The sequence below is a fragment of the Schistocerca gregaria genome, chromosome 8 (genome assembly GCF_023897955.1).
Source record: "Schistocerca gregaria isolate iqSchGreg1 chromosome 8, iqSchGreg1.2, whole genome shotgun sequence".
NCBI lineage: Eukaryota > Metazoa > Arthropoda > Insecta > Orthoptera > Acrididae > Schistocerca > Schistocerca gregaria.
The window spans coordinates 207,925,618-207,947,438 of NC_064927.1; the positions used below are offsets into that span (position 1 = coordinate 207,925,618).

The 21,821-nt window shown below is 43.0% G+C and overlaps 1 long non-coding RNA gene across 1 annotated transcript in view; it reads right to left on the reverse strand.

Annotated features, from left to right (window-relative positions):
- LOC126284549 (uncharacterized) overlaps positions 1-21,821 on the reverse strand; it is a 105,513-nt gene that overhangs the window by 79,935 nt on the left and 3,757 nt on the right. The window lies entirely within an intron of this gene.

A 21,821-nucleotide genomic window follows, 5' to 3' on the forward strand; every position in this document is an offset into this window, starting at 1 on the left:
TCACGGTTATCAAATAACCCTGTGACGAAACGCGCCGCTCTTCTTTGGATCTTCTCTATCTCCTCCGTCAACCCAATCTGGTACGGATCCCACACTGATGAGCAATACTCAACTATAGGTCGAACGAGTGTTTTGTAAGCCACCTCCTTTGTTGACGGACTACATTTTCTAAGGACTCTCCCAATGAATCTCAACCTGGTACCCGCCTTACCAACTATTAATTTTATATGATCATTCCACTTCAAATCGTTCCGTACGCATACTCCCAGATAGTTTACAGAAGTAACTGCTACCTGTGTTTGATCCACTATCATATAATCATACAATAAAGGATCCTTCTTTCTATGTATTCGCAATACATTACATTTGTCTATGTTAAGGGTCAGTTGCCACTCCCTGCACCAAGTGCCTATCCGCTGCAGAGCTTCCTGCATTTCCTGGAATGCGCAAGGTAGATTCTTTTCGGAAGGCGGCAGCTTACGACAGAGGCATGGATGGTGTTGTGGATGGTGGTAAAACTTTGCCCGTCGGTACTTAAATTATTCTCTTTTTGACGTACTCTATACCTGGCTCTCCTTGCCACAATCCGAGCAGGTCGTAAATAATTATCGCTCTGGAGCCACCAATAAGAAGGTAAGATGGGGCGTGCCTTGTATGCTCGATGCGAACTTGCCTCATCCCAATAAGAACGGGATATGTCGTAAAAGTGGTCCATTTTTCGGCGACATGGCTGAGGACGCGTACGGTTGTAAAGCACTGACCACTACGTCTTCCGGAACTACGAAGGGAAATTCGAAAACCCTGCGAGATCGATTGAGACTTTCTGCACGTTGCCATCAGAATGTTTTAATTTCAGCCCATTCTTATGGTCACGTACAATTTTATCACATACTATGTCGTTGACCAATTTAAGGTCAACTTCGCTACTCATAATAGAGAGGTGGATGCCTATCGTCCTGTGGATCTACCCGTTCGCTTCCTATACAAAGCGTTCGATCTCGAAGGCTTCGGGTCGCGCGAATCCAGTAGGGAAGCTGATCTTGATGGTTGACTTTCTGTAGGAGTGAGTCGCGCTGTGTTTCTAGCGTAGTTCCGAGGTGTATTCGGAAACTAAGGTGCGATTAGGCGCGGAATGGAAAATCCTATGGAACTTTGCACAGATATGTTGGGCAGTGTCTTTAGTGTGCCTGTCGATCGCTTCACGTAGGTATTTTCAGTTCAGACAGGAAAGCGATCACGTGGAAATGCCTCAACAACAGTATCTCCCGCTAAGTACGTGAATCTGATGAGAGATTTCACCTGAGGTAATGTACCCCACATAACGTAAATGCCGTTCGTTTCTTTCTTCAAGACAATTTTCAGCCCCATTCTGCAGAGGCAATGAAAGCGCTACTCAGCGTTTTCGATAGAAAGTGTCTGATCACCCACAATACAATTGGCTCCCTCCGTTGTTCATATCTGCTCACACGAACCGCTAGCTATAGAGACAACATTCTGGCACAAACAACGAAATTCAAACCAGCGTAGTCAAATGCTTCAAATGGCTCTGAGCACTATGGGACTTAACGTCTATGGTCATCAGTCCTCTAGAACTTCGAACTACTTAAACCTAACTTACCTAAGGACATCACACAACACCCAGTCATCACGAGGCAGAGAAAACCCCTGACCCCGCCGGGAATCGAACCCGGGCGCGGGAAGCGAGGACGCTACCGTACGACCACGAGCTGCGGACGTAGAGAATCGGCGGAAAGCACAGGCGGCTGCTTTCTTCGACGAGGGTACTGGGAAGTTTGTACAACACCACGACATATGTCTAAGTCGGAGCGGCGACTATTTAGAAAGGTATATGAAGCTGGTATCTGCTCTTTCTGACATGTCCGAAAGAACAGACACCATCTTCAAATATAGTTTAGGCTAAGCGGCCATTGACCTTCTTCTTCTGTGCTGGTTGCACACGCATTGGCCGCACTCTTACGGGACTCGGTCAGATTGTCTGCTGCGAGTAATGAGTGTAATGGGCAGGGACACTACGAATGTAGTGTGTGGACATTGAGTTGGGAATGTGGGTGTCACGGGGAGCGTGCCACCTGCACTCACACATCCATTATGTATATTCCCGTACAGGGGATGCATTTTAATTGAAAGTCGCTTGCCCGGTGCATACACATCCAAAGGAACATGCGTCGTACTTCTGAACAAAAAAAAGGCACTGTAATATCGTATATGTTAACAATGGTTTGCGAGACGAGCTGAATAGCCGATTAAAAGCAGTTGAAATATAATTTAATATTGACAGAGAAATAAACTTTCACAATGTTGTTCTCAAATTGTTAAACAGTATTCGCAAATAATTAAATGAAGTGGCTCACGCGTTCCCTGGCATGTGCTGCCCTGGGGTCAGGCAAGTACAGCTGTGTAAGCGCGGCTAAAATGCAAACAAGTTGACGAGGAGACGTGAATTACGATGTAAGTAAAGATAAAGGACAATATATCAACAGGTAACATATAGATACAAAACAGCTTACAGCGATGATGTCGCTTAAATGCTAGAAGTAAAGTTCGGAACGAACTTAGATCAAACGCCTCGATCAGTTGTCAAATAAAGATGGGTCGTTAACAGTGAACAGCAGGATGTCTTCTGTTACTGGTGTTGCAGTCTTCAGTCTGGTCTCATGAAGCTGTCCACGCCAGGCTATACCGCGCGTCTCTCTATAACTGAACCTACTTCAATCTGAACTCGCTTCACCCTTCACTCATCTACATCTACATCCATACTCCGCAAGCCACCTGACGGTGTGTGGCGGAGGGTACCCTGAGTACTGCTATCGGTTCTCCCTTCTATTCCAGTCTCGTATTGTTCGTGGAAAGAAGGATTGTCAGTATGCTTCTGAGTGGGCTCTAATCTCTCTGATTTTATCCTCATGGTCTCTTTGCGATATATACGTAGGAGGGAGCAATATACTGCTTGACGCTTCGGTGAAGGTATGTTCTCGAAACTTTAACAAAAGCCCGAACCGAGCTAATGAGCGTCTCTCCTGCAGAGTCTTCCACTGGAGTTTGTCTGTCATCTTCGTAACGCTTTCGCGATTACTAAATGATACTGTAACGAAGCGTGCTGCTCTCCGTTGGATCTTCTCTATGTCTTCTATCAACCCTATCTGGTACGGATCCCACACTGCTGAGCAGTATTCAAGCAGTGGGCGAACAAGCGTACTGTAACCTACTTCCTTTGTTTTCGGATTGCATTTCGTTAGTATTCTTCCAATGAATCTCAGTCTGGCATCTGCTTCACCGACAATCAACTTTATATGATCATTCCATTTTAAATCACTCCTAATGCGTACTCCCAGATAATTTATGAAATTAACTGCTTCCAGTTGCTGACCTGCTATTTTGTAGCTAAATGATAAGGGATCTATCTTTCTATGTATTCGCAGCACATTGCACTTGTCTACATTGAGATTCAATTGCCATTCCCTGCACCATGCGTCAATTCGCTGCAGATCCTCCATTACTGTACTGACGATTTTTTGATTAGTCCAGTTGTGCCATAAATTTCTTGTTTCCCTAATTTGATGCAATATCTTGTGATGGGACAAAAGATTTAGAGTGCCGTCACGGATTCTTTAGCGTTTCAACTTATTAATTTAGAGGTTGGAAAGACGTTAAAACTATGAACATCGTTGTAACTTTATTGATGTTATGGAGCTAATGTCATTGCACGTCAATATGTTGTAGAAAAGCGAGCAAACGTCTGCGCTTAGAAGTACGAGGAAGTTGCGGCAGACTGCCCAATGCGCCGGCAGCAGAAGTCAACAGATGACCGCGCCATGGATCCTATCTCATCCAGCTGACCACTGTATGACGCAGCGAAGGCCGCAGGACAATAAATATTGAATTGTTAAAAGCGATGGAATCGTAATATGATTGTCAAAATGTTGGTGCCCCTACAGTTAGTATGGGTTAGATAGTCAGTTCTGTTTCAGCTCATGTAAAGGAAAGTCAACATTTAGTTACCGCGTGTAACAGTCGCCTGTGAAAGACAGACTATCGGTGATCTAGCTGAGATCGCAAACGGTAAATTTGTTGGGTATATCATCGATGAGCTGGTTTGATGTGAGATATCGATGTAGATGTTGTTGGGAATTTTTATCTGTTATTCTGTGTGATCGATTATCGAATACGAGTTGTGCAGTGTGTCTGCCAGTAAGAGATTTTGTTCCGTAAGAGAGGATTAGGGTACGTTGAGGGCAGTCAGTTTTTTTTGCAAGGTGTCCAAAAGTGACAATCGCAAAGATGTGTCTTTTTTCAGGAGTTTTAGAGATAACGAAACAATGAAAGTTATTTGTCGTAATATTATTCAATTATAGAAGAGGTTAATTATACATTGGAAAAAGTTTTAATAAGAATTTCAACTGAGCGATAAAATAAAAAAGTAATAACTTCCCTAATTAATAGTTTATTTCAAGTATTTAAAGAAATAAAGATAACAAGGCTAAAAATATAAAAAAGATTAAATGTCTCAGAGGTAGATTACGCTCTATCGCTGATCCATAGTAAAATTATAACTGATTGCATTGATCGGAATTCACGTTATAACATACGAGTTTTAAAATTATTATTTGAGAATTCTATTTAAACGGAAATAACCGTAAATAATATTTGCAATAATTACCAGTAAGGTTTGTAAAGTGTGTTAATATGCATTGAGTTTAATGAAATTATTTTACGCACTCTGTCGTAGAGTATTTCACTGATCGATAGCATTCATTTGCGATAAAAGACCAGCACTAGCCGAACTTATCTCTCGCAGAGAAGTTAACAAATATCTTAACGTATTCGAAATTTCAATTGTTCTATTTGATAGTTCATGGTTTGCATAATATTGAGTGAAAATAATTCCAATACGATTTGTTGATGTGACGATTACCATAGTAAAGTCCTGTGTAACAGAATTAGAGTTCGTGATTAAGACTCATTTAACAAGTGCCAAGGACACAAGGCTTATTTAATTAATATTTATTATCGGAGAATATACTAGTTCCGATGCTTAAGATATATTTACCACTTTCAGCGTGCCTTAATTTTACTGTTAGGGACAGTTAATTGCATTCATAGCATACTGACGTTTTATGTATGAACTGGTGCTCATGCCAGTGTTCTTCTGTAATGCCATTGCACATGCGTTAACTGCGCGCAGCCACGATGTCGTAAATGTAATAAACAGTCCTGGATTAAAATTTAACTTTGTATTCGTACTACGAATGAGGTGTTGCTAATGATAATGGCAGGGCTGAAGTCTCATTGACAGGTTCGCGTAGCATCTCGCCACGACAGTTAGTTCATTAGTTATACGATCTACCCATCCAGTCTTCAGCATCCTTCTGTAGCACAACATCTCAAAAGCTTCTACTCTCTCTTGCCTAAAGTGGTTATCGTCAACTTTTCACTTCCGTACAGAGATATAGTGACTTCCTAGGACTTAAATTTACATTCATTGTTAACAAATTCCTTTTTCAGGAATACTTTTGTCCTACCGTCAGTGTGCATTTTGACCTACTCCTGAATTACCCCTACCTGATTCATAACGCTGTACTCACCTCACCAGAAATTTTGATCCTCCTGCCATCACACTTAACTGATTGCCACTATATCTAATTTAAACCTACCAATTTCCCTTCTTAATATATCTATCGCTGCCTTCCCGATCAAGGGACCTAACATTCCACACTGTGACCTATAAATGCCAGTCCTGTTTTTCTTTCTTTCCTGATAATAAGATCCTCCAGAGTGCTCCGCTCGCACAGATACGAAGGGGGAACTCTTTTACATCCGAAACATTTTAAGCAAGATGATGATATCAGCATTATGAAAAGCAGAAAATATGAGTGCAGTATTTTCCCCATGTTTTGAGGTATTTACAGTACCAACATAGCAAAGCCGTATTGACTAATATTACAAGACCAGATAAGTCAGTCATACAGCCTGTTGCCTTTATAACCGCTGCTCGTCTTTAGAAACCACGTATTTGTCTGGCCTCTTCACAGACACTCCGTCGACAAGAGTGAAAGTGTTGTAGAGGTCCTGTATCGTTCAGACACGGAATCTACGACACCTCGGCACATTTTTCTTTACCTGTCTGATCCTTACTCTTCATTTGACAGAAGTCTGAAAAGTGAGCAAACTGTTGGGGCTATATATCTGTCAGCAACAGCGAAGTACTGCAGTGTGACAAAGACTGACAATGGGTCTTTTCGCATTGCTGAGCTTCCTGTACAAGTTATCATATGCGAGGAGGAATAATATAGGTAATTAAAATAAAGTCTTATGTTATGCACGGAACTACAGTCTAAGATAAAAATTAAAAAAAAAAAAAACTCATAACGAAAGACTTATCCAAATGGGACGGAAAACGGTAGATGTATTACACATGTATAGACAAACAAATGATTACAGTTTCAGAAAAATTGCATGATTTAGTCAAGAGAAAGACTACACAAACTGAGCAAGCAAATAACGCGTTGGTCCACCTCTGGATCTCGCGCAAGCATTCGGCTTGGCATTGATTGACAGAGCTGCTGGATTTCCTCCTGAGAGATATTGTGCCAAAGTATGCCCATGAGGCGCGTTAGGTCGTCAAAATCCCAAACTGGTTGGAGAGCCCCGCCAATAATGCTCCATACGTTTGCGATTGTGGAGAGATCCGGTGATCTTGCTGGTTATGGTAGGGTTCGGAAAGAACGAAGACAATCAATAGAAACTATTGCGATGTGCTGGCAGGCAATATCTTGCTAAAATGAGAGCCCAGGATGGCACCTTAAGAAGATGGCGTAAAAGAAAGAACACTTGTACTAACTTCAGTCGCCCGACCGCCACCTCCTCCTAATTATTCGTGGAAAAAAGTACTTGCACATACGTATTTATTTGAACAATTTCAAACAGATGTGTTCCACACAAAGCCCGGACTCCAACTGACTTAGCACACATCGCCACCACCAGAGGGCGCTCACATCTGTGACGTAATCCATGATGGAGGCAAACAGTGTGTTTGCCACGAGGGCTGGAATCAAACTGACTTAGTACATATCGCCACTGCCAGAGGGCGCTACCGTGACGTCAGGTGATGACGCAAATACCGTAATCCAATATGACGGCAAACAGTGTGTTCACCACGAGGCCTAGTACATGTTGACACCATATAGAAATCTGTCCGATGGCCAAATGAGGGTACGTTCATAGTGTAGCGTCAACTGAATTTCGTTATTAGACCATGATGCGGCTTATTCATTCTTTATCCACTGACAAGGCACGTAATTCTCCAGAGCACGATTTACAATCTGGTTAAACTTTGTCCATAATTCCTATACATCCATCTTACTGGAACTAAGTCACGCCAATTCACTGTTTAAGCGAGATGTTAATAACTGCTTATCTGCCGTATCTAGCAGAAACACACTCCTAGCCTTCTGCACTGATTTATTAACTTTCGTAATCAGAGTTGCTATAATTACATCATGATCGCTAACCGCCGTTTCTATATTGACATTGCCGATAAGTTCCAGCCTATTTGTAGCTACAAGGTTTAAGATATTTCCAATGCGTGTGAGCTGCCAAGCTAGCTGCTCAAGACTATTTTCAGAAAACGTTTTCAAAAACATTTTGCATGACTGTCTGACTGTATCCCCCGGAATGAATCCGTAGACATTTCAGTCTACACTCGGCAGGTTAAAGTCGCCTCCAGCCAGTACTGCATGATCTGGGTATTTAGCGCTATTGACTGTAGACTTTCTTTGATAAATGACCCTACACGAGGAGGTCGTCTTAGGCAAGATGGGACTTTGAAGCCCACTAGCGACTGGGGGAGGCCTAAAAGGTCCATGATACATCAACTGGAGGAGGAACTTCTTCGTGCTGTTGACAACAACACTAATGTCAGCGTGAGACAATTAGCTGCAACAAGCAACGTTGATCAAAAGACTGTCTGGGTACGAAGAGTGCTACTTGAGAACCTGCTGTACATGCGAAGAGTTGTACAACCCGAACTCTAACATGAAAATAAATCATTTCCGGACCCATGCCCATATAACATCCACTGCCGTAAAAGAATTAGTACACCACTTTAGAGGTTTCTAATCCACACAAGACTTATTATTGCAACAGTACATATGAAGTACATAAAATAATTGCATTTACGAGCAGTACTGAGGTAACAGCTATCGACCCATACTGAAACACTCACATAAGTAAGTGGTGAAGCCTCCACGGGTGGAAACGCAGCCACTGACTTTGGCATCCAGTCGATTGTACAGGTGGCGAATACTGTTCTGGGATACATTATCCCGCTCCTGCTCAAACTGTTCGTGTAGCTCTGTAAGAGTTGTCGGTTGACAAGTTAGATGAGCATCCCACATGTACTCGATTGGAAACAAGTCCTGAGATTGCGCTGGCCAGAGTTGCTGCTGCACGCCTTGCAGAGCACGTTGAGTTTCGCGGGTGGTGTGTGAGCGCGCTTTAGCCTGCTGGAACGAAGTGTTGCCTTCCTGCCGAAAGAACGGCAGAAGAACACGTATGACAACACTCTGCATGTAGAGAGCGCTGGTTTGCGTCCCCTCCAGAAACACCAAGGGTAGACGAGCGTTGTAGCTTATTGCACAACAGACCATAATGCCTGGGATAGAGCCAGCACGTCTTGGACGAATGCACTCTACGAGACAGTGCTCGCGAGGTCTACATCGTACATGCAAACGACGATCACTTGAGTGCAGGTAGAATCTGCTTTCATCGATGAGGGCCATGACGCGCCATTCCATTACCCAAGTAATCCTCTAACACCAAAAGTCGAACCGTGCACGTCGATGCTGTTGCCTAAGTGGAAGTTGGACAGGAGGTGTGTGTGCCCGTAGTCTCACAGCTATTAACCAGTTCGCAACAGTTCGTGTTGACACGATTGGGCTTACAAGCCCTCTTATCTGCACTGTGGCAGCTGTAAGATCTGCCAGTGCTGCCCTTACAATATGACGATCTTGGGGGCTCTGTGCTGCATGGCTGTCCACAAACTCGTCTACAGGAGTGGGAATGTTCAGTGACCACTGATATCAGTATCGCTGCATAACTGACGCAGCACGTCCAACTTGTGTGTCAATCCCCCAAAAGGACTATCCCGCCACTCGGAAGGCCACAATTCGACTCCTTTCAAACTCGCTAGGTTGGATATAGGATGAACGAGTACGTCTCTGATGCATAGTTGCCTGTTTACTTCGCATTTTTGCGCCACACTGAGCCTTCTGGGTGCGAGCCTTCCCTATTAAAGGGTAGACATAGATGACGCTCTAAAGGATTAGCCATATTCTGTCTGTTGGCGGACGAGGGTGAAACGTTTATCGGTGTATCTACTATGCCCCAGGTGGAATATGCTGTTATAGGATTAAAATCGGCGTCATTTTTCCAGGTGTATTAATTTTTCTCGGCAGTGTATTTTCTTCTGCTACGTGTAAGGAATGTTTCCTGAAAGTTTGGCCATTTCTTTTGGTTTCACTTTGTAAATTCCTACAAACTGTTCACCCAGGTATTTGTATGAGTTGACTGATTCCAGTTGTAGTCATGGAAGACAATGTTTCTTTTCCATTTCACGAATACATAACTTTACATTTCTCAATATTTAAAGCAATTTGCCAATCTTTGTTTAACTTTGAAATCTTATCAAGATCTGACAAAATACGTTTGCAGTTATATTCACCTAACAGACAAGACTGAGGTTACTTTTAGTATTATCTACATTATCCACCTGGCCATTATTATACAACTTGAGTAACAAAGGTATCAACAGACTTACCTAAGGCACACCTGAATTTTCTTCTAATTCTGTCGATGGCTCTGCACCCATGACAACATGCTATGTCTTCCCTACGGAGAAATACTCAGTCCAAAATTTCGTTTGCTGCCTTTAGTAATAGTACTTTCGTAGATGTGATACTGAGTCAAATGCTTTTTGCAAGCCAAGAAAGTCTGCATCCGACTGTTTGCTTTATCCAGCGTGGCTTCAGGATGTCATGTGAGAAAAGCACAAGTTGGATTTGGTCTGTGACATGTCCTTTCTTCCACTCAGTGGACACAGTTCTTTATATACAGGGTGTTACAAAAAGGTACGGCATAACTTTCAGGAAACATTCCTCACACACAAATAAAGAAAAGATATTATGTGGACATGTGTCCGGAAACGCTTAATTGCCATGTTAGAGCTCATTTTAGTTTCGTCAGTATGTACTGTACTTCCTCGATTCACCACCATGATTTCATACGAGATACTCTACCTGTGCTGCTAGAACATGTGCCTACAAGTACGACACAACATGTGGTTCATGCACGATGGAGCTCCTGCACTTTTCAGTCGAAGTGTTCGTACGCTTCTCAACAACAGATTCGGTGACCGATGGATTGGTAGAGGCCGACCAATTCCATGGCCTGCACGCTCTCCTGACCTCAACCCTCTTGACTTTCATTTATGGGGGCATTTGAAAGCTCTTGTCTACGCAATCCCAGTACCAAATGTAGAGACTCTTCCTGCTCGTATTGTGGACGGCTGTGATACAATACGCCATTCTCCAGGGCTGCATCAGCGCATCAGGGATTCCATTCGACGTAGAGTGGATGCATGTATCGTCGCTAACAGAGGGCATTTTGAATATTTCCTGTAACAAAGTGTTTCAAGTCACGCTGGTACGTTCTTTTGCTGTGTGTTTCCATTTCATGATTAATGTAATTTGAAGAGAAGTAATAAAATGAGCTCTAACATGGAAAGTAAGCGTTTCCGGACACCTGTCCACATAACATGTTTTCTTTCTCTGCGTGTGAGGAATGTTTCCTGAAAGTTTGGCCGTACCTTTTTTTTAACACCCTATATATATATATATATATATATATATATATATATATATATATATATATATTGAATGTCTTCCACGCAATTACATCACGAGTTGGAAAGGAATCCAAAGAACTCTTTATTAATATCAAACATTACAATAATAAAACATAATATCTCCTTGAACATTACAATCATTACCCAAGGAACCACCAGTCTTACACCATACAAATACAGATTCTGAACTTTCAAGTTTACGACAAACACGACTTCTTAAAACCAGTGGCTCATCACAAGAAAGATAACTTCCTCCATACGCTTTATTAGATTGATGTACAGTATTAAACTCGTGAACAGAGGGCCTAAAGCGCCTTCTAACATAACGTCGACGAGGCATCGTGCGGCTGCTCGTGCGGCTGCAAGGTGACTGACGTCATCTTCCAGAATCACGCTATTTATAGCCGGGCCACGCCCTGATGACGTCTTCTTGATTTTTGCCCGCCGCGCGACTGGTAAGCATAGAGTCGCGCGCCACGCCGGGCAACGTGCCAACAGCGAGAACTTGATTTTCGCGCTGCGAGAAACAGAGAGCAACCCATGAGGTGCCTCACACAAAGTGCATCCCAGAGTGCCCCTCAGAGCTAAAACACCAAGAAGAATCGCTTCTCGGCTTTTGGCAATGATTGTAATGTTCAAAGAGATATTATGTTTCATTATTGTAATGTTTGATATTAATAAAAATTTATATCCTTACCTTTATAAAAAAAAATACTACACATTGATCTTGCCAAAAGCCGAGAAGCGATTCTTCTTGGTGTTTTAGCTCTCAGGGGCACTCTGGGATGCACTCTGTGTGAGGCACCTCATGGGTTGCTCTCTGTTTCTCGCAGCGCTAAAATCAAGTTCTCGCTGTTGGCACGTTGCCCGGCGTGGCGCGCGACTCTATGCTTACCAGTCGCGCGCCGGGCAAAAATCAAGATGACGTCATCAGGGCGTGGCCCGGCTATAAATAGCGTGATTCTGGAAGATGACGTCAGTCAGCCTGCAGCCGCACGATGCCTCGTCGACGTTATGTTAGAAGGCGCTTTAGGCCCTCTGTTTTCAAAGTATGTAAGAGTATCAATCTTTCTCCAAAGGCTACCGACGAGGCTTCTATACTTACCGGTATATGGTTCAAATGGCTCTAAGCACTATGCGACTTAACTTCTCAGGTCATCAGTCGCCTAGAATTTAGAACTAATTAAACCTAACTAGGATGCACTGACAAGCTGACACAAACAGTCATCGTCTCCGAACTGTTCCTCTGCAGTAAGCGGCACTTTTTTTTTTTTTTTTTTTTTTTTTTTTTTTTTTTTTTTTTTTTTTTTTTTTTTTTTGACATGAGTCTTCTGAATGGTTTGATGCGGCCCGCCACGAATTCCTCTCCTGTGCTCCTCTTCATCTCACAGTAGCACGTGCAACCTACATCCTCAATTATTTGCTGGATGTATTCCAATCTCTGTCTTCCTCTACAGTTTTTGCGCTCTACAGCTCCCTCTAATACCATGGAAGTCATTCCCTCATGTCTTAGCAGATGTCCTATCATCCTGTCCCTTCTCCTTATCAGTGTTTTCCACATATTCCTTTTCTCTCCGATTCTGCTCACAATCTCCTCATTCCTTACCTTACAGTCCACCTAATTTTCAACATTCGTCTGTAGCACCTCACCTCAAATGCTTCGATTGTCTTCTGTTCTGGTTTTCCCACAGTCCACGTTTCACTACCATACAGTGATGTACTCTAGACGTAGATTCTCAGAAATTTCTTCCTCAAATTAAGACAGGTATTTGATATTAGTGAAACGTCCCCTTAGAAAAATTATACACAACTGTGCTTAAGCTGACACACAATAGTTTTTAGCGCAACGCAATCTGACTTTCAAAAATCCCTACGAAAGAATGGCCCTGACTAACATTAACCTATATGTTTCACAAATCACTTACATCACAAAAATCTTCGTTACTCGAACTACTGCAATACAGCGAGCGCCACTACTGCCAGCTAACTAAAAGATTCAAACTACGGAAGTCACTAACTACTGATAGGTATAGTTAGCAAATGAAAGATTTTAATACAGAACAGACAATGTATTTACCTTAATAGTCATAATATATATGATAGTTCATGACATCCAGTCTTACAAATTTTAAAACTCCGCCATCTCTCTCCCCACGTCCACCACTGCTGGCGGCTCACCTCCAACTCCGCAACGCTACGCGCTGTTAGCATCCAGCTGCCGCTGCCCAACACTACAATGGCGAGTATTACAACAATGCCAACCAGCCACAGACTGCACACGGCACAGCCAGTGATTTTTATACAGAGCGCTACGTGGCGGCGGCGTTACCAATAAAAAAACCTAAACAGCCTACTTACATTAGTAGACTTGTCTTGGCCAGGAATGCCCTTTTTGCCATTGCTAGTCTGCTTTTGATGTCCTCCTTGCTCCGTCCGTCATTGGTTATTTTATTGCCTAGGTTGCAGAATTCCTTAACTTCGTGACCATCAATCCAGATGTTAAATTTCTCGCTGTTCTCATTTCTACTACTTCTCATTACCTTCGTCTCTCTTCTATTTACTCTCAGTCCATACTCTGTACTCATTAGATTGTTCATTCCGTTCAGCTTATCATGTAATTCTTCTTCACTTTCACTCAAGGTAGCAATATCATCAGCGAATCGTATCATTGATATCCTTTCACCTTGAATTTTAATTCCACTCCTGAACGTTTCTTATATTTCCATCATAGCTTTTTCTATGTACAGATTGAACAGCGGGGGCGAAAGGCTACATCCTTGTCTTACACCCTTTTTAATACGAACTCTTGGTTCTTGGTTGTCCACTCTTATTATTCCCTCTTGGCTATTGTATATATTGTATATGACCTATAGCTTGGCCCTACTTTTTTCAGAATTTCGAACATCTTTCACCATTTTACATTGTCTAACACTGTTTTCAGGTCGACAAATCCTATGAACGTGTCTTGGTTTTTCTTTAGTCTTGCTTCCATTATTAACCGCAAGGTCAGAATTGCCTCTCTCGTTCCTTTACCTTTCCTAATGCCAAACTAATCGTCATCTAACGCATCCTGAATTTTCTTTTCCATTCTTATGTATATTATTTTTGTAAGCAGTTTCGATGCATGAGCTCTTAAGTGATTGTGCGATAATTCTCTCACTTGTCAGCTCTTGCCGTCTTCGGAATTTTGTGGATGATGCTTTTCCGAAAGTCAGATCGTATGTCGCCTGACTCATACATTCTACACACCAACGTGAATAGTCGTTTTCTTGCCATTTAGAAATTCTGATGGAATGTTATGTATCCCTTCTGCCTTATTCGACCTTCAGTCCTTCAAAGCTCTTTTAAATTCTGATTCTAATACTAGATCCCCTTCTCTTCTAAATTGACTTCTGTTCCCTCTTCTATCACATCAGACAAATCTTCCCCCTCATAGAGGCTTTCAACGTATTCTTTCCACCTATCCGCTCTCTCCTCTGCATTTAACAGTGGAATTCCCGTTGCACTCTTAATGTTATCACCCTTGCTTTTAATGTCACCAAAGATTGTTTTGACTTTCCTGTATTCTGAATCTGTCCTTCCAGCAATTATTTCTTTTTCGATGTCTTCACATTTTTCCTGCAGCCATCTCATGTTATCTCCCCTGCACTTCCTATCTATTTCTTTCCTCAGCGACTTGTATTTCAGTTTCCCGGAACATTTTTGTACTTCCTTCTTTCATCGATCAATTGAAGCATTTCTTCTATTACCCATGGTTTCTTCGCAGTTACCTTCTTTGTAGCTATGTTTCCCTTCCCAACTTCTGTGATTTTAGAGATGTCCATTCCTCTTCAACTGTACTGCCTACTGAGGTATTCCTTATTGCCATATCTATAGCCTTAGAGACCTTCAACCGTATCTTGCCATTCCTTAGTACTTCCGTATGACACTTCTTTACGTACTGATTCTTCCTGACTAATGTCTTAAACTTCAGCCTACTCTTCATCACTACTACGAGGGTTAGAACTTGAATAGTGGCAACACTGCTGTGGAGACACTATGCAATGGAATCTAGTATCGTCGCTGATAGCACACGTTGTTGACATACCTACCTTCCCTCCGAGCAAATGGACTCGCCCGTCCCACGTCACCGGCGTGCGCACAATCGAGGGAAACACAGCCACTTGTGAGCGAGCGGTCTAACGTGTGTTATCCTAACGCATTTCGTTCCTCCACAGCAGACCGTCAGTTCATTTTAGGGGCATCACCTGCGACAAGCTTCGCGAAGAGAAGCAGCAGCAATTTCTGCGCAACCCACCCACGGCAATGCGCGGGCGCATATAGCGCAAGCTGTGGCTGCCCTGTTCGGTCGATGGGACAGGGAAGTACTTTACCATCCACCATGCTCCCCGGACTTAAGTCCTTGTGACTTTGACTTGATTCCGAAAATGAAGAAACCACTTCGTGTCATTCGCTTCAGTACTGTTGCAGAGATTCGACAGGCAGTAGACCGCTCCATTCGCACCATCAACAGAACAGGCTCTGCTAACGGTGTACTACGCCTTCCTCCTCGCTGGCAACGGTTTCTACACAACGCCGGTGACTACTTTGAGAGACTGTAACGGGTGCAAACATGTAACTCTTTTGTATCAGTTGTGAATAAATAGTTGCCACTATTTAAGTTCCAACTCTCGTATATTGTGAGCTGAGTCTATACCTACTCCTGGGTACACCTTACAATCCAGTATCTGATTTCGGAATCTCTGTCTGACCATGATGTAATCTAACTGAAATCTCCCCGTATCACCCGGCGTTTTCGAAGTATACCTCCTCCTCTTGTGATTCTTGAACAGAGTATTCGCTATTACTAGCTGAAACTTGTTACATAACTCAATTAGTCTTTCTCTCTCATTCCTTGTCTCAAGCCCATATTATTCTGTAACCTTTTCTTCTACTCCTTGCCCTACAACTGCATTCCAGTCCCCCATGACTACTAGATTTTCATTCCCCTTAACATACTATACAGGGTGGTCGGAAATTCCCGTTACAGACTTCTAGGACTTGTAGAAGGGAATGAGTACGTCGTATTTTGAATAGGAACTCATGTGCGGATACGTTATCCAACGCGACTACAGAGCGTCAAAGTTATAGGCTCGGGCGTCTGTAAATGATGTACGTATACACGAGGTGATTCCGTGATGATGTTACAGGCTTCCTAGGACGATGGAGAACGATAAATGTATTAATTTGAAGTAACGATCCTTGTACCGGAATCGAAGGAGTCGAAAGTTATAAACGAAAGCCGTTCTGATACATCTGACAGTTGAATACATGTACTGGTTCTTGTGTTGCGAAGGGTGTAGGTCTGGTAACTTTCAGTGGTGGTACTGTGGACAAAAACGAGAAAAAATGTCCAATAAACGGGGACTCTAAATTGCATACGTGAGGAGCTATGACCATTCGTTCGTCTTCACTAATGTGAAACACATCTCCCCTACTGAGCAAGTGTTCATAGCTGTTAAGGTACGCACTTCAGAGCCCACGTGGGCTGATGATGTCTGTAAAATCATCAAGGAATCACCCCGTGTATACGTACATTTACAGACGCCCGCGCCTATAACTTTGACGCTCTTTAGTCTCGCTGGATGACGTTTCCGGACATGGGTTCCTATTCAAAATACGATGTACTCACTCCCCTCTACAAGTCCTGGAAGTCTGTAACGGGAATTTCCGACCACCCTGTATTACCCTTGCAATATCCTCATACACTTTTTCTTTCACGTCATCTTCAGCTTGCGACGTCGGCATCTATACCTGAACTATCGTTGTCGGTGTTGGTTTGCTGTCGATTCTGGTAAGAGCAACTCTTGTCACTGAACTGTTTACCGTAACACACTCTCTGCCCTACTTTCCTGTTCATAACGAATTCTACTCCCGTTATACCACTTTCTGCTGCTGTTGATATTACCCTATACTCATCTGACCGGAAATCCTTGTCTTCTTTCCACTTTACTTCACTAACTCCTGCTTTATCTAGATTGAGTCTTTGCATTTCCCTTTTCAGATTTTCTAGTTTCTCTACCACGTTCAAGTTTCTGACATTCCACGCCCCGACTCGTAGAACGTTATCCTTCCCTCGATTATTCAATCTTTTTCTCATGGTAACCTCCCCCTTGGCAGTCCCCTTCCGGAAATCCGAAGGGGGACTACACCGGAATCTTTTGGCAATGGAGGGATCATCATGACGCTTCTGCGGATACACGTTACGTGTTTTTAATGCAGTGGTTTCCTTTGCGTTTTGCATCCTCATGCCGTTTATCATTGCTGATGGGGCAGTCCCCCCCCCCCCCCCCCCAACCGCTCCTAGGACAAGAGAGTGCCCTGTACCTCTGTCCGCTCCTCCGCCCTCTTTGATAAGGTCGTTGGAAGAATGAGGGATGACTTCTTATGCCGGAAGTCTTCGGCCGCCAATGCTGATTATTAATCAAAATTTAAGCAGCGGAAGGATTCGAACCCGGGACCTACTCCTAGACCACGGGTACATAACTCTGTAAAATTTATTCATATCCTTCCGCATTTAGAGTACTTCTAAGCACACCAATAGTATCACATCCTAACCAAAGAAAAAAAGCACCCGCATTGCGTAATACCAGTTCCTTCGCTGTTGGCACTATGCATGATGGTAGGTATCGTTTCCCAGCCGTTCTCAATCCATCGGATTGCCTCAGGGTATAGCTTCTCCACAATTTTCGATGGTCCGTGTCAGTGCTTAACTTCTAAAATTTTAGGTAGCGGAATGCACCTTTTCAGCCATACAAACTAAACCTCTCCCAGCCATAAAAATCGCGAGCTCCGAGTTTTGAAAATCTGTAGTAAAACTTGGGTAAAAAACCATTTTTTACAACATACTGTTTCGAAATTCAGTTTTTTAAAACATGGTATATTGTAATAAAAATCGTAAAACCACAAGATTTAATTTAAAGGCGAAATGTACCGATCGCAACATATATTGGTATTGTTAAGATCGTTGGCAGTGGTAAACAAAAGAGACTCGACACGAAGATTACCGATACGTACCGATGAAAGCTTCGGGACAAAGTTCATCTATCATCGGTATACTGTACACACACGCACACGCACACACGCCCCACGTTCCTGTCCACTGCAGTGCGTTGGTAGCCCATTGTCGGGTTCACCGATGCCACGGCCGGCCGTGGTGCCCGAGCGGTTCTAGGCGCTACAGTTTGGAACCGCGCGACCACTACGGTCGCAGGTTCGAATCCTGCCGCGTGCATGTCCTTAAGTTAGTTAGGTTTAAGTAGTTCTAAGTTGTAGGGGACTGATGACCTCAGAACTTAAGTCCCATAGTGCTCAGAGCCATTTTTTTAACTGATGCCGCAGCATCGGTAAGTTACAGTTGCATTGCGATTTAATACAGGTGTACTGTTTTAAATCTCCAGTGCAGACTTGTTCTAGCGATTTCAAAAGAATCCCTGGGACTTGCTGGAAAACCGTTTCGGTCGAAATTAAGCCCTTGTCCCTACTCATCAGTTCATTAGGTCTACCTGATCTTCGTTTTGCCGTGGTTGTTCCTTCGCTTTTCCACTTCACAATTACATCAGCTGTTGACTTGGGCCGTTTTAGGATTGAAATGTTGTTGATGGATTTCTTAGCCGTGCTCCGGTGACATCCAGTATCAAGCACATGTTGTAAGTGACTGAGCTCTCGTGAGTGACGTTAGCTGCTGTTACTGTTTCTCTACTGACGTCAAGACAACCCACGCCTACTTGTGTACTGGCGTGACATTTGGTGTTCACTTTTGCATTACATAGCGGTGCCCGGATACTTTAGATCACTTAGTGTACATCACTCATCCTTGCAGTGTTACGAGAAATAAACTGAAGCAGTGCTTCTAAACTTCCTTTGTGAAGCGCGCTGCCACTGAATTGATCGAGAACGTCGAATCTGTAATAACGTAAGAACACAGTTACAGATTAAAATGAAATTCGTTCATTGATACAGATACGACTGACGGCTGGTTGTAATGTAATGAGACTACTTTCTTGTCACACCTCGTACGAACGGCGTTCAGTAAGTAATGCAACATTTTTCTTTCTCGGTCAATGCCGGTTGAAAAAGAAAGTGCTGATTTGTTGCGGGACATCGCGGAATATTCCCACTTCAGCCCCTATATTTTCATGAAGTTCCGATAGGTGGCGGCATTGCCGTAGTCTTCAAAATGGTGTTTATAACGGAGATGTGTTCCAAGCAGATAGCTGTAATTGAGTGGCGGGAAACTAGAGCATCGCAGATATCACAGGCCCTTGCAGAGATATGGCAGCGAACAAAAACACGGTGAATCTCTATGGCAATGCCTCTTCGTAGTTCTACAGGGTGTATCATAATTAATGGAGTAAACGCATACTGTTGAAAGAAGAAGAAACTAGAATCAAAAAATCTCAGTAAACATAGGATCGAAAATGCATACCTTAAGAGCTACGAGATATTTTTCATCTTCCATGCTGTGAAAGAAATCTCTTCTACTGCAAACTCGTTGCTTTCCATAATTTGGGAAGTGGCAGTATGGACCAAAACAATAAAAATTGTCCAGTAAACATGTGCTCTAAAACGCATTCCTTAAAAGCTATGAGCACTTTTTCATCTTCGCTACTTTGAAACATAACTCTTCTAATGAACAAATGGTCATAACTTATAAGGTATGCGTTTTAGAGCACATGTTTACCGGACTTTTTTTTCTTTTTTGGGTCCATACTACCAGATCCCAAAATATGGAAAGCAACGAGTTTTCAGTAGAAGAGATTTGTTTCCGAGTATCGAAGATGAAAAATTGCCCGTAGCTCTTAAGGTATGCATTTTCGACCCAATGTTTACTCAGACTTTTCTGCTTCTAGTATCGTGTACTTTAAACTGTATGCGTTTACGCCATTTATCATATTAGCCTACACCCTGTATAAACGACACTGTTTTCGCCTTCAGGCGTTTGCGCTTCGCAGTTGAAAGCTGCCGGCTTCAGTAGTTTCCTTAAGTCGACTAGACTGTAGGAGAGTCTTAATAGTAAGGAATAAATGCATTCAAGCTTTATGCATGACGCGGCATTTTCACGCATCTCAGTGTTTATGACGTCATGTCTCATGAATTATGTGCCGTACAACGATATATCCGTTTAGTTACACTCAGCGCCATCTGTAGATAACAGTCTGCAAAATGGCTCGCGAATGGAGTCAGTAGTAAAGAAGTAATAAATTTTAACGTCACGCAGAATGCGGCAGTTCTTCGCCCATCTCACACGGGGAGGCCACCAGAATTACTTCAATCTTTGTACACCTTTAGTAAGCCATCAAAACACCACGATGTGCAAGTAATAACGTGCACTGCTCTGGCAATTCCGAAAAATCGCAAGAGAAGTTTTACGTGTCTTGTTACCTAACTGATTGCCTCCCCCCCACCCCATGAGCCATGAACCTGGCCGTTGGTGGAGAGGCTTGAGGCTTGCGTGCCTCGGCGATACAGATAGCCGTACCGTAGGTGCAACCACAGCAGAGGGTTATCTGTTGAGAGGCCAGACAAACGTATGGTTCCTGAAGAGGGGCAGCAGCCTTTTCAGTAGTTGCAGGGCCAACAGTCTGGATGATTGACTGATCTGGCCTTGTAACACTAACCAAAACGGCCTTGCTGTACTGGTACTGCGAACGGCTGAAAGCAAGGGGAAACTACAGCCGTAATTTTTCCCGAAGGCATGCAGCTTTACTGTATGGTTAAATGATGATGGCGTCCTCTTGCGTAAAATATTCCGGAGGTAAAATAGTCCTCCATTCGGATATCCGGGTGCGGACTACTCAGGAGGACGTCGTTGTCAGGAGAAAGAAAACTGGCGTTCTGCGGATCGGAGCGTGGAATGTCAGATCCCTTAATCGGGCAGGTAGGTTAGAAAATTTAAAAAGGGAAATGGATAGGTTAAAGTTAGATATAGTGGGAATTAGTGAAATTCGGTCACAGGAGGAACAAGACTTTTAGTCAGGTGAATGCAGGATTATAAATACAAAATCAAATAGGGGTAATTGAGGAGTAAGTTTATTAATGAATAAAAAATAGGAATGCGGGTAAGCTACTACAAACAGCATAGTGAACGCATTATTGTGGCCAAGATAGACTCGAAGCCCAAACCTACTACAGTAGTACAAGTTTAAATGTCAACTAGCTCTGCAGATGATGATGAAATTGGTGAAATGTATGATGAGATAAAAGAAATTATTCGGGTGGAGAAGGGAGACGAAAATTTAATAGTCATGGGTGACTGGAATTCGAGAATAGGAAAAGGGAGAGAAGGAAACATAGTAGGTGAATGTGGATTGGGGCTCAGAAATGAAAGAGGGCCCGCATCTTGTGGTCGTGCGGTAGCGTCCTCGCTTCCCACGCCCGGGTTCTATTCCCGGCGGGGTCAGGGATTTACTCTGCCTCGTGATGGCTGGGTGTTGTGTGATGTCCTTAGGTTAGTTAGGTTTAAGTAGTTCTAAGTTCTAGGGGACTGATGACCATACATGTTAAGTCCCATTGTGCTCAGAGCCATTTGAACCATTTGAAATGAAAGAGGAAGACGCCTGGTACAATTTTGTACAGAGCATAACTTAATCATAGCTAACACTTGGTTAAAGAATCATGAAAAAAGGTTGTATACATGGAAGAATCCTGGAGATACTAGACGGTATCAGATAGATTACATAATGGTAAGACAGAGATTTAGGAACCAGGTTTTAAATTGTAAGACATTTCCAGGGGCAGATGTAGACTCTCACCACAATCTATTGGTTATGAACTGTAGATTAAAACTGAAGAAACTGTAAAAAGGTGGAAATTTAAGGACTGGGACTTGGAGAAACTTACTAAACCAGAGGTTATAGAG